General features: G+C 42.5%; 1 protein-coding gene and 1 long non-coding RNA gene across 51 annotated transcripts in view; one reads left to right on the forward strand and one right to left on the reverse strand.

Moving 5' to 3' along the window:
* Positions 1-14129, forward strand: part of CACNA1C (calcium voltage-gated channel subunit alpha1 C) — a 752159-nt gene that overhangs the window by 206541 nt on the left and 531489 nt on the right. The window lies entirely within an intron of this gene.
* LOC131520220 (uncharacterized) lies at positions 10992-12807 on the reverse strand. Its single transcript, XR_009265989.1, has 2 exons — positions 12654-12807; positions 10992-11243 (listed from the first exon to the last, which is right to left on the reverse strand). It is a non-coding gene; the product is annotated as an uncharacterized LOC131520220 (long non-coding RNA).

A 14129-nucleotide genomic window follows, 5' to 3' on the forward strand; every position in this document is an offset into this window, starting at 1 on the left:
TCCCTTGGATAAATACCTAGTAGTGCAATTCCTGAGTCATAAGGTAGTTATATTTTTAATTTTTTGAGGAACCTTCATACTGTTTTCCAGAGTGGCTGCACCAGTTTGCATTCCCACCAGCAGTGCAAAAGAGATCCTCTTTCTCTGCATCCTCGTTAACATCTGTTGTTACCGGAGTTGTTAATGGTAGCCATTCTGAAAGGTGTGAGGTGGTATCTCATTGTGGTTTTGATTTGTATTTCCCTGATGATGAGTGATGTTGAGCATCTTTTCATGTGTCAGTTGGCCCTCTGGATGTCTTCTTTGCAAAAGTGTCTATTCATGTCTTTTGCCCATGTCTTCACTGGATTATTTGTTTTTTGGGTGTTGAGTTTGATAAGTTCTTTATAGATTTTGGATACTAAGACTTTATCTGATATATCATTTGCATTTGTCATCTTCTCCCATTATGTTGCCTTTTAGTTTTGCTGATTGTTTCCTTTGCTGTGCAGAAGTTTTTGTTTTGATGAGGTCCCAATAGTTCATTTTTGCTTTTGTTTCCCTTGCCTCTGGAGATGTTTTGAGTAAAAAGTTGCTGCAGCCAAGATCAAAGAGGTTTTTTTCTTGCTTTCTCCTCTAGGATTTTGATGGCTTCCTGTCTTACATTTAGGTCTTTTATCCATTTTGAGTTTATTTTTGTGTATGGTGTAAGAAAGTGGTCCAGGTTCATTCTTCATGATGCTGTCGTTTTCCCAACACCACTTGCCAAAGAGACTGTCTTTATTCCATTAGGTATTCTTTCCTACTTTGTCAAAGATTAGTTGGCCATACATTTGTGGGTCCATTTCTGGGTTCTCTATTCTGTTCCATTGATCTGAGTGTCTGTTTTTGTGCCAGTACCATACTGTCTTGATGATTACAGCTTTGTAATATGGCTTGAAGTCTGGGATTGTGATGCCTCCTGCTTTGGTTTTCTTTTTCAAGACTGCTTTGGCTATTTGGGGTCTTTTCTGATTCCATACAAGTTTTAGGATTGTTTGTTCTAGCTCTGTGAAGAATGCTGGTGTTATTTTGATAGGGATCACCTTGAATATATAGATTGTTTTGGACAGTATTGACATTTTAACAATTTAGCAGGTATTGAATTTGACTGAACACAAACATCAAACTCCACTTTCTCTGTAGTGGGCAGAAACTGAAATCTCTGATCAGTTCTATTAAACTTAGCTGGGTTGTTTAGAATCTGTCCCATGCATGTATAGCTTAAGAGTCAGCTAGAGATTTGGAAGGAATTTATATATAGAATTTAGAGTTCCATTCTGAGGCTCTCTCCTTTTTGGTATTTCTTCTCTCATTTTTCAGCTGCCTCAACTCCATCTTCTGATTCTGCAGGTATCTATCTAGTTTGTAGCCACTTCACAGGGTGCTTATTCGGGCCCCCTCTCAAGCAAAAAGTTGCAAAGACCAGAAAACTTGTCCAGTGCTCCCTTTACCCAGTTTCTGCCTGCTTTTGGTTGCCCTCTAGTGCACACAAATAGTTATTTTTGATATTTTATTAGATAATAGTTATGCAGAAAGGATTGGTCCAATATAAGCTACTTAACATATTGGAAGCAAAACATTCACATGGATATTTCAAGAACTTCAAGCTGTTCAGTATGGTTGGAAGGGAGTGTGTGCGTGTGTGTGTGTGTGTGTGTGTGTGTGTGCATGTATTGTAGGGGACTGGAAGGATATATAGCTTGGAGAAAGGCAGAGGCCAGGTCATCAAGAGCCTTGTGTGTAACACTCAGGAATTTGAGCTTTAGCCTGAAGGATGTGATGAAGAGCTTTAATTAGAAGAGTAAAATGATCAGAATTGTGTCTCAGAAACATGGCTTGACATCTGTTTGAAGGATGAGCCAGAAGAGGTAGGAAGATAGTTAGGAGGCTAATGGGTAAAACAGAGTTCAGTTTTCTCCTTTGCAAGATGAGGGGTTGAGCTAGCTGATCATTAATGTCTTTTAGCTTTAATATTATGATTTTCCCACTAATGTCCTTATTTGGCCTTCCTGGAGCTGGGGGTTCCTGTAAGGCTGTGTTTTGCAGAGCACTATACACAGCCCTGTGATCCCAGACTTTAGATGATGCCAACAGAGAAAAATATACTTGGTGGTGTTCTTTGGTTTATGAATACATTAAGGCAATGGGAGCACAAAGCAACACACACAATGTACCATAGGTGGTTAACAACCTTTGAATTTCTCTGTCTCTCTCTTACCTCCTGCATCACAACAGGCATTTGGTTATTCCATGTTATCTTAAATGGCCTACTATTAATCTGAATTTGACTTTTTAAGTTCTCAAAGAGAAGGAAATGGGCCTATTAGGAACCCTGGGACATATTGCAGTTGGGGTGCCCAGATTGGGAACAGTGGGCATATACCCTATCATAGTTTTCTGAGAGCCTCCGGAAATGCTGATAGCAGTATGATGGACATACTGGATTTTATCCTTTCCTGGTTCTGGACTAATAGGAAAGTGAGGCTTCCCTGAGCCTCAGAATGTTCTGCATCTTCTAAAGCCTCTTGGAGAGCAAAGAGCTCTTTTGTGTCAGATTGTGATGGCATGCTGAAAAGCAACATCAGCCCTTGGTCAGGAGGGCAGTCCAGAGTCCAGTAGGCTACCTTCATCATGACACAGTTTTATGTGCTTTGCCTTAGTAGGAGCTCAGGCCTTTTAGTTCTTAAAGCTGGCTGAGTATACTATCCTTGGTAAATCAATCCTACATTCAGTACAAGAAACACCAGGTTTTAGGAGTTATAGAGGCAACAGTGTAATTCTTGGATGGTGTTTCTTACATGAAAGTGTAAACAAGGCTTTCTTCTTAGGATTTCAAGACCTGGTACAGAGATTCGTGAATTACCTTCCTGACTTTTTACTTTGAGGAATGTCATTTTAGTCAGAGTTGACTAAATGATAAAATCATTTAGAGCCTATATATGGCTCTAAAATTTTTCTATGATCTGTTTCCAGCCTGGAGTGTATGAGTGTATTAGCTCACATATTTACTAGGCACCTGGGGTTGACCTGGGGAAATTCTAGCGATTAAGATGCAGTCCTTGTCCTCAGAGAGACCCTAGGCTAAGTATCTGACATGGCCCCTCCTTGACTGCTTGGCTTTCTACCCTGCAAACTGAGCTTATGAACATGGTGTGCCTTTCCATGGTGGTTCTCTCTTTTCTATCACACTGTGGCCACTGAATTGGATTTGGTGAAAATATCAGGAAGTGAAATAATGTGCTTGTGGCATAGATGTTCAAATTTGGCCACACTTGACATTTTGCCAACTTCTATTATATCTATTATGGTGTAATCTGGCCAGTGTTTGGATTTGAGGGTGCTGTGGGGCTCGCTCCAAGTTCATCTCCTATTTCTCTGCCTCTGTGCCTAAGTTTCTGCCATTGGTGTAACTCATCACATTATCATGGGCTATCCCATGGGTTATCATGGATGAAGGCATATTCTACTGGAAGAAGTTGATTGGGGAAGCACTTGACTTATTTATGATGTTCCATCTGAGATCTGTGGATGGTAGCAGTGGGAGGTGGGGATGAGTTTCAGGGGTTGAGAAAAAGTGAATCAAAAGAGCGTGGAATAGGCAGAAATAGGAATTCTCCCCTGTTGCAGTTTTGGCAGGTTCTCGGCATATATATATATAATTTTTTTTTTAACTTTTATCCCAAGCATATAATAGATGATCAGACAATGAAATCTCAGGCCCAGCCTTGGCTGGCAGTTAGATCTGTGAATCTCAGCCCCTATTTAAGTCTAGTCAAGACTGAGTCATTACAGGGTGCCTTGCATATTCACATAGTGGGATTTTTGCTCAGTCTCATTCATTTTAATGTGGTTTCAGCATAACCAGGTCTATGAGGAATGAGGTATCCTTCCCAATATGGGGATAAGCCCTCTGCTCTGAGGTACCTGCTGATTTAGATCAGACTCTGTTTTTTGAGGGAAAAGTCTATTTTAGAATAAGAGGGACAGAGGAGCTCAGCCATGACCTAAGGGAAGGGGAGGGACTGAGCTATCCTACCCCTTCATGTATGGTTGACTCAGCCAAGTTTGACTGCAAGAATGGGTCTTGGCCCAGGATGGAGAGTATCCATTAATGAGGCAAGTGGCTTCAAGAAGATCAAAATAATTAGTCAGTTTTCACTGCTGCAGTGAGTCACCATCTTGAAGACATTATGTTCCAACTTAAGAGTTAGGAAGCTGAGGTAGAAGACGCCTAGTTCCTCCTCCCCAGGGAATGCCAAGTGTGTCTGAGGGCTGGTGGGGAATGGATGAGGATCCAGTTCTTTTCTGCTGCCTGTGCTTTTGCTTCCTTCTTGCCTTCAGTGGGAAGGAATGTGAGAGGGACAGTGCATTCGAGTCTGAGGTGAGTTGGAACGGACTCATTAGGGGCAGATGAGTGGTCTAGCAGAAAGCAATGTATCTAACACTGCTACCCAGGACCCTGGGGACTAGAGAGATCTCACCAGGCCTGCAGGGGTTCCTGAGTGGCATATTGGTAGGCCTGGCTTTCCAAACCTCACTGTTTGAGAGGGATAAATATTCCCCTTGGAGGCAGGGAGAAGGGCTGATGGTGTCTGCATCTGGAATTCTCCATCTGTGTGACTCATGCAGCCCGTAGAATGCCCTGTAGCAGGGAGAGACAGCTCGCACCCTGTGGTTACTTTACAGTACATGGCTTTCCAAGTACTGGGTTGGATTACTGAGAAGTCTTTTCCCAGGGGCATCCCCAGATAGGTGAGGTGGATGTCAGTCTGGAAAGCTGATTCACATATTCTCTAAAAGCCAGGCAGGAGCAGCATGACCTGTCAGGGTAATAAGTTCTATAGCTGTGTGGCCAGAGCTAGAAGTGTGTCCACAGAACAGAAATTCCCTTGGAACTGAGCAGGATGTCTCCCTTAGAGACTGAACCCTTGATCTTTGTTTTCAAGAGTCCCCCACTGCAGCTGACTTGCAAATGAGAGGCTGAGACAAGAGACGGCAAGGCTTAGGGCATAACATCACCTCTGCAGGAAGGAGGAGTCAAAGTGTACATTCCCCTCCCATCACAGAGTGATGGCACCCTGCACAGAAAGTCTGTCAAGAAGAGTCTAGTAGGAGAACTCAGACAGATGGGGCTCTGTTAGGTTCTGCCACTTTCTGGATAAGTGACCTTCGGGACACCACTTAAACTCTTTGAACTGTCTTTCCACCCCTCCCTCTGTCCCTCCTTTCCTTTTGAGTGCCTACTAGGGGTTATAAGTGCTCAAAATGCAGTGGAAAGTAATATAACAAGGCTGATGCTCTATAGGAGAGTGACAGAAATGAGGTAAACAACTAAACAAGTAAGACTATTTTAAATCCTGGTAAGTGCTTTGAAAAAAAAAAGTGAGGGGGTGGACGGTGCAGTGGAGGGGGGTGTGGCTACTTCTGGGGGATAGCATGGAAGGCCTCCCTAAGGTAATGCTCTTTGGGCCTTTTATTAATAGGCCTGAGAGAAAGGCCATTAAAAAAAGAAGGAACAGGAAACGCAGTGGCCCTGAGATGGGAAGGCCCGTAGGCAGATGGCCATGGTGCCCTAAGTGGGCACAGAGCCTGGTCTCTGAATCCCAATGTGAAGGAAAGCTTATCTGGAATTACTGTGAGCAAGAAATAAACTTACATTGTGTTGAGCCACCTACATGTTGGTGTGTATTATAGCAATTAGTGCCACCCTAACGAATACAGTATAAACCATTGCATCTAGTGGTGCAGAGGGCCTGAAGCAAATGTGGAACTTGAACGCAGAAAGGAAAGCCAATTATCACCTCAGCAACAGGAGGGTGTTCACCTCTCTCTCCTTGTAGTCTGAGCCAGAGGCTCTGTCTTGCTGTAATATCAGTTCAAAAGGCAGCATTTCCAGACTCTTGTCACGTCACCGGGAGCCCTTGGTCCTCTAATTAAGCAGTAGTGTGCTTGTCCAATAAATACCATATGGTTGCAATGAATCAAGACCAAATTATAATAGCTTTAAAATTTAATATTATTAGTGTTGATAATAAAATCTTACAATTTTATGTCATGTTTTTCTTCTGAAGAGCTCAATAGGCAAGTATTAAAATATATGTCCAAATATCGTACCAACTGTGCCTTAGGAAGAGGTGAAGACCCACAGAAAACTTGGAAAGATGACTTCATACTTTAAAATAAGGCTCACTTCTTTCACCTATCTCTGACCCCATAAAGATAGCTAATCTTTTCTAGCAATAAACCAGAATAGTGTGATAGAATTAGGAAAATGGGATTATCTGCATGTCATGGTAAGGAGATGAAGCACAAATAAGGGGCTGGAGTGAATTAGATACTACAAAATGTCAAGATGGGAGAAACTAGAGTAGACTTGCCCTCATGAACCTGGACTATCGAGAGAAGATATGGGGTGGGGTCAGGGAACATGGGAAGGAGAACTGGCCAGCTTTGGCCAGTGCCTCACTGGCCTGGAAGTGGCAGGTGACTGCAGAATTGATGAAGAGCCAAGGGAGGGATTTATCAGGAAGCACTGAGTTCTGAATGGTGGGCATACTTGAGGACAGGAGACTAGCCTCTATCTAAGAGAGAGAACAGGGCTTACCCTAAGGGAGGTTAAATGATGGATTGGTAATGTGCCCAGGGAGTTCTCTTACTTATGAGTGACAAAAGTTTAAGAGTTTCTGTGTTTGGCTCTAACCCAGATCCGTTTCTTCACTGAACTCAGAGATGCCATGGGATAACCCAGGGGAGTTGGGGGAAAGTAGGCATTTACATCTGAGGGGGTAGTTAAGAAAGAGTTATGAGCCACAGGATTCAAACAAGTTGCTAAGGACACCATGGAGACCATTACTTGGTCAGTTCTCCATTTCTAGGAAGGCCCATAACCATAAACCAAAATTCATTAGTCTCTTATTCAACAGGTATTAATTAATTGGCTATATGTGCTTCTCCTACCCTGGAGGAGCTTATAATTAAGATGATCATACAATGTATTAGCCAAACAAAGACACATTTGAGAAAGAAAGGGGACACTATTAATAATTATATGGGGACAACAGGCACACACGAAGGTGGCTTAGGAAAACTGGGATATATGGAGACCCGACTTCTGAGATATCACTCCATTCACACCGAGGTACAGTGGGATGCATGTTCCATGAGCAGTGCATGTTTCCACCCATGTCCTCATCTTCTGCCAAGAATGGGACTCCTTTCCTGCCTGCCTGAGCCCATTCTTCTTACTGTCAAGACTCAGATGAAGCCCTCCCCCCCCCCCCCCCCCACCACTCTAGCCACTGACTAGGTTTGTGACTTTGGACAAATTACTTAACCAGTACTCAAATTCTGTCAGTAAAATGGGGATAACAAGAATACCTGTTTTGCAGGGTTGTGGTGAAGATGAATGAATTAATATAGATTTACACTAGAATGCTGCCTGACATAAAATAAGCACCACATACATACTGGTTACTATTATGATTGGCTTTGTGACAGCAGATAACTCACCCAATGTCTCTGCACTTTAGTTTCCTCATCTGGGAATCAGGGACAGGAATACCTACCTTTTATGGACTTGGAATTCAATAAAATATAGCCCCCCTCTTCCTTAGAATAAGCAGCAGACATCGTCCACAGATTTATTGCATAATATATTTAGATGTGGTTAAAGAACATTTACTGAATGGACAGGGGGGTTGCCCAAGAGGAAGGAAGCAAATAGAGAGAGGGATGTGTGGCCTTCATGGAAAGGGTAGGCAGGAACCCAGATAAGCGGATTGCTAATCTTCTTAGCACCCCCAGGCAAGAAAGAAGACTCTAGAAGTCATGAGATGGGCTGGCCTTTTTCTCAGGATAAAAACCAGAGGAGCTTTCTTTAAACTAGAGAGGCAAGGCACGTAGCTACATCCAAAGTCAGAAAATGACCAGCTTTTTTGCTTCTAGTATTTGACCTCCATTCAGAACTGATGGGAGGCACAGAACTATTCTAAGTACTTTCAATTATTATTTATTTACTTCATTAAGTTCATCTATAAAACAGCAACTTATATTTTTTAGAAATGGCTTTATCATGGAAAATTTCAAACATAATCAGAGACTTGTATAATCATTTCCCATGTATCCATCTCTCAGCTTCAGCTCCATAGTTATCAACACCTGTCAAGTTAGTTTTCTTGTTTCCCTCAAGACATTTTACCTCAGATATTTGAAAGCAAATTCATCATCGTATATACAGATGGTCCTTGACTTATGATGATTTGACTTGTAATTTTTCGACTTTACAATGGTACAGTAGTAGAATCAGTAGAAACCATACATCAAACTATGAATTTGGATCTTTTCCCAGGCTAGCAATATGCAGTACTATACTCTCCCATGATGCCTGGTGGTGGCCATGAGCCACAGCTCCCAGTCAGCCCTGTGATCACAGGGCCAGTAACTGATACATTTACAACCATTCTATACCCATGAAAACATGCTGTTTTTCACTTTCAGTACAGTGTTCAATATATTACATGATATATTCATTATTTTATTTTAAAATAGGCTTTGCATTAGATAATTTTGCCCAACCATAGGCTAGCGGACATGTCCTGAGCAAGGTGGGCTAGGCTAAGCTATGATGTTTGATAGGTTAGGTATAGCAAATACATTTTCAACTTATGATATTTTCAGCATACAGGTTTATTAGGACATAACCCCATCATAAGTTGAGGAAGATCTGTAATTTCCTCTAAATACTTCAGTGTGTATCTTCTACAGATAAAGACTTAAAAAACCCCAAATATCTGAATCACCCCAGACAACAATAACACCAACAAAACTCAGTAAATCCTTAATAACATCTGATACTCAGTTCATATTTAAATTTTCCTTATTATCTAAAAAAAAACAACCTTTTGCCATTTGGTTTGAATCAAGATCCTAATAAGGTCCACACATTACATTGACTTGTATGTCCTAAGTCTCTTTTTATTAACGATTGCCCCCTCTCCTCTTTTGAATGTCATTTGTTTGTTGAAGAAACTGGGTCAGCTGTCCTGCAGAATGTCCCACATTTTGATTTGGCTGACTACTTCCTCATTTTGTCATTTAATTTGTTCCTTTACCCTCCTATTTCTTGAAACCTAGAAGCTAGATTCACGCTCCATTTGTTTTGGAGGGAAGGTCAAGGGTATTCTTGTTGGGGCTATGCACTTCCTGTTGTAGTACATCAGCATCACTTGTAGTGATTCTGGGACTTTTGAGGGGGCTCAGGAATTGATTGTCAGACTGTTCTCTCTATTACAGAGCTCCCCATCAACTTTTCACATTGTGATTTTAGCATCCAGTGATGACTGTTGCCCATATCTGTTATTCACTAGGACTTGTAAAATGTCCATTTTTTATTCCATCACTCCTTTGCACTTACTAGCTGGAAGTCTTTTATAAAGAACTACACTCTCTCATCATTTATTTGGTTTTCCTGAAATACAGTTTGATAGAAAAAGCAGGACAAGTGCTTTCCTATCATTTGTCAACATTTGGAATAATGAGTTGGTGCCCTAGCAAAGAAGGATAGATCTTTCATGAATTAATTAATTAAACAACTATTTATTGAGTTGCTGTTGTATGTTAAGCATTGTTATAACTCCTGATGGTTCAGCAGTGAACAAAACGGACACGACTCTGCTTTCTTGGAACTTACATTCTGGTGGGAGAAGACAAATAATAACCAAGCCAGTAAGTTGATATATTGTGTTAGGTGATGACAAGGGATATGGAGAAAAATAAAGCAGGGCAGGGGTATAGGGAGTGCTGGAGGGAGTGGGAGTTGGGTTTGCAATTTTAAATAAGGTCAGGAAGGCTCATGAGAAGGTGACATTTAAACAAAAACCTGAAGAGGGTGAAAGCATGAGCCATATACATTGTCAGAGAGGAGCATTCCAGGCAGAGGAGAGGGTCTTAAGGTGGGGACCATGCCTACAGTGTTTGAGGAATAACAAAGAGGCCAGTGTGGCTGGTGTGAGTGAATGAAGGGGAAGTCAGTAGGAGACAAGGTCAGAAAGGTGGGAGAGGGGGCTGACCAAGTAGGGCCTAGTAGACATTGGATTTCCCCTTGAATGAACTAGGCAGCCACTGAAGGGTTTTGAGCAGAGGCATATGATGTGACTCCTGATGGAGTAGTCAGGTAAGGGTGGAACCGAGTTTAGATTTAAAAGTAGAAAGCTTCTTTCCTTGCCAGCTAGTACTGGCAAGGTGGACAGAAGGTGTTTCATCTGTTTGGAGGGGAATTCTGCATCTGGTTAGTAGTTGGACTATAGGAAATACTGTCTCTTAATCTATCCTTTTAAGTTCCTAGGTTTAACATTTTCCTTGGCACTGTTGAGCACTTCATGACATAAAATTCCAGGGCAGAAACCTTCCTCTTTCACCCTCCACACAGAATGACTATATGTCCATCATCCCAGAGAAATCGAATTCCTTCTTACTCTAAAATTATGATACAGGGGAAAATGCCACCACTTGACCCATCTCCTTTTGTTCTTGGTTACAAGTCTGTCAGCACATTTTCACCATCTCTAAAGAATTGGTGTTGGCTAACCAGTGGGGATTCCTGGTGATTCTAGAGGTAGGTCAGTGTTTGTGCCAGCAGAGACCATCCATCTGTCCCGGGGTTACCACTTTAAGCATGGTGAGGGGCACCCTTTCCCTTCCAGAGTTTCCCAGTCAGCTTGGAGCACACCTTTTCATCCATGCCGCCTTCTCAGCATCCAGAGAGCCTTTTTGTGGACGAGCATCTGTCTTTGCCTGTAACTCCTGCCTGTCATAGGCTGTTAGGAATTTATGGGTGCTTAGCAACCAGGAGAGGATACAATACAAGCAGCCTGAATACAATACAAGCTATGCCTGTCAAGTAGCTGTTCCCTCTTTCATCTTCTGCTCTGGGTTTGTATGTGAAATAAAAGCAGAGACAGAGACACTCAATGTCAACTTAAACAGTGGCTTTTTTTTAATTAAAAAAATTTTAAATGGAATCTAGTTCAAGCACACCTTGCCTCAAAGAAAGCTTGCAAGCATCCCTTCTCATCATTCTGTGTCATCATTCCAGGTGGTTCTCTGTAACCTTCCGAGGTTTTTTCCCCACAGGCCTACTTCTTGGTAGGTACACCAAGGGAAGCAAGGGGGTGGGAGGAGGCCAGGCCTCTCCACAATGCAAGGTTCTTCTCAAGCTGCAGGTTCTGAAGAGGATAAAGAAGGACATAATGAGGGGAGAAGGTTTTCCAAAGAAGGGACATCATAACTTAGAATGGTCTCTGTGCCTCTTATTGAAAGGAAAATTGCTGGCTAGGGGAGTGGCAAAATATTTCAAATGAATGACCATCCTTGGTAGCGGCCAATACACAGCAATGTGACAGGACAGGAAATGGAGCTCTCAGGCCAGAAGGCTTCAAGAGGAGCCAGGCGCTTGTGGGAAGGGAGGGGAATGCTACAGAGCTTGCTATCTGCAAGGGGTCATACACTGTTAGCTGCAATTCTTAAAAATACCTGTAGGAGGCATGAACCTTCCTTTTTGCACAGATGAACCTAACTCAGAATTGCTGCTGCATGTGAGGTCATGTGCTGCAGACAGTCCAAGTCTACATAAGGCTTGACAAAGGATCTAAGTGATTGCCTTGTAGTGTCAAGGCATCTGTGCCTGAAGAGCTGGATGCTAAGACCTAGAGTTTGGCCCCCTTCCAAGGTTGTCATAAAAGGCTCCTGGAAAATGCCCTTCTTTCCTGACTCCTGGGCAGACTCTGCCACTTTCTTCATGACCTGGTTCCCACCAGGGAGTTTTTGGGGCTGCATGAGTACCAGAGTTTTGGACCTATGGGTGTGTTCTTTTTTTTTTTTTCAGATGAATTGCACATCCCCTGAGAGGAAAACAAAAAGGTAGAAGTAAGGGGAGTCTTTTTGTGGGGAGAACAACATAATGCTTATTTAATTCATTAAACAAGCATTAAAACGAATGTTTGAAAACTTGAAATCCAAAGTCTTTTTTTATAATCTGAGTGCCCTCTTGTATCTCCAGTTGTTCATGGTCTTTACAGGCATGGGGGCCCAGCACAGAAGTTAGGGGGTGATGTATTGCCAAAGATGAAGCATTCCCTGGGCCTACCGATGATGGTAGGTTTTAGTGAACTCATGGTTTCGGCCAGATTTTTGACCCAGTGAGCTGTCTGATGAAGGGAAAGTACACAAACTTATTAGTGAAGTCAGCACCTTGGACCCATAGACTCTTTAAGGTTAGCAGGACCTCTGAGGTCATCTAGCCCATTGCCCCATTGAATGCTTGATTAGTAATTGATGCAAAAACTCCAGGTTCTGCATTCCAGAGGTTGACCCAGGCCCATATTATTGGTTTAGAATATTATCATAATTAATGGAATGCTGCTAGAATATTGGCTTCAGACCTGAATTCACAAATTGGAAGAGATTCAGCAGTAAAAATATCCAGAGGAAGCAACAGACATTAGTAAAGTTAGAAGGTAGACACAGTGAGAAAAGAGTAAGTTCAGTAGGTTCAGAAGGAACAATCAAAGTTTCAGAATAATGATCACAAATAAGTATTCAGTAGTTAAATAAAAATACCCTTGGTCCACACTTACTTGATGTGAACCTTCTTTCAGGAGGAGTTCTTGCCTTCCTGCCTTTGGTTTCTTCACCCTCTGAACCACTAGACACACAACTACTGGAGTCATCTGCTGAGAGTCTTCTTCCTCTGCATTTGTTCTCTCCAAGAATGAAACTTTCATGGGTTCTCTGTCTAACTGGAGAAAGTTAGAGCTTTTTACACTTGACTTTCAAGGCTCCACCCTTCTTTCTCCACCCTTTGATATAAGCTTTTGTTTGGGGCAGGTGGGTTCACCCACTGCCTCCTGAGCAGGCCTTACTCTGAGTCTTTGCTCATGCTTGTTAGAATGGGAAGCATATCTTATAGTTCCTGCAACTTCCATTATTATCTACCGTGAGGTTGAGTACATAGTAGATGTATGAATGAATAAATGAAGCCTACATTCTACATAAACAAACATACAGGTATAAGCACACACCCATATGTCTGTCTGCATGCACAGAAACACCCCCTACTCCTAAGCACAGATGGAGATAGCCCCTCGCACCCCTCTTTTCTGGCACCTGGCAAAGGGCGAGGGGCCTAGAGAAGTATAAACATCAACCAGAGGGGACAGCAGTAAGATACAGAAGCTCCAGTTCTTGTTTCTCTCTGGAGCCAGCCTCTGCTAGGAAGCCCAGCAGGCCTGAGTACTGGCAAGCCTGGCATGGAGCCCTTCTCCTTTCAGAGGAAGCAAAATGTCCTGGCAGGATGAGTCAGTGGGAGAATGGAACCAGAGAGTGAGTCACTTTGGGAGGAGAGGCTAAAGGATCTTCTTTGCTCAAAGATATTTTAGTCTTGGTAGGTTTTTCCCATTTCTCTTGTTTAGATATAAGTTTGGGACATGTGATTGCGGTGGGTAAGTTCTCAGATGTAATACAGAAAACTTCCCCTTGACTGTCTGGAGTGCTGCGTACTGGAACACTTTTGCAGTAAAGTGAGAGGTTAAGAGGGCTGGCTTTGGAGCCAGACAAGCTGGGTCCTAATCACAGCACATCCCAGAAGCGGCTGGGGACCTTGAGTGGGTGCTTGAGTCCCTTGAAGCCTACTTTTTATCATTTTTTAAAATAAGGGTTTTTGCGAGTGTCAAATGAGATCATGTATTCACTTATTCCACAAGTATTTGGCTGTCTAATGTGTGTCTGGCACATTGCTGGGTGCAGAGTACATGGAAGTGAATGCTGCAGATTTGGACCCTGCCCTCTGGGGTCCAAGACACTGGCTGGGAGAGCCACCATGAGGAGAGCCATTTGTGTAGTACCTGTAGACAGGAAGTTCTCAGCCAAGACAGGGATTACAACGATCATTACTGTTTCTTCAGTTTCCTCTAAACCAGCTCATATGTTTGCATCTCAGTTTCTTCTATAAAATGTGGAGCTGAATTAAAATAATCTCAAAGGGGAATACCCCCAGCCTCTAGCCTTAAGTTGAAGTTTTGGAGATCATGCTTGTTATTTGGAGAGTCTATAAA

This window comes from Neofelis nebulosa, chromosome 8 (assembly GCF_028018385.1).
Source record: "Neofelis nebulosa isolate mNeoNeb1 chromosome 8, mNeoNeb1.pri, whole genome shotgun sequence".
Taxonomy (NCBI): domain Eukaryota; kingdom Metazoa; phylum Chordata; class Mammalia; order Carnivora; family Felidae; genus Neofelis; species Neofelis nebulosa.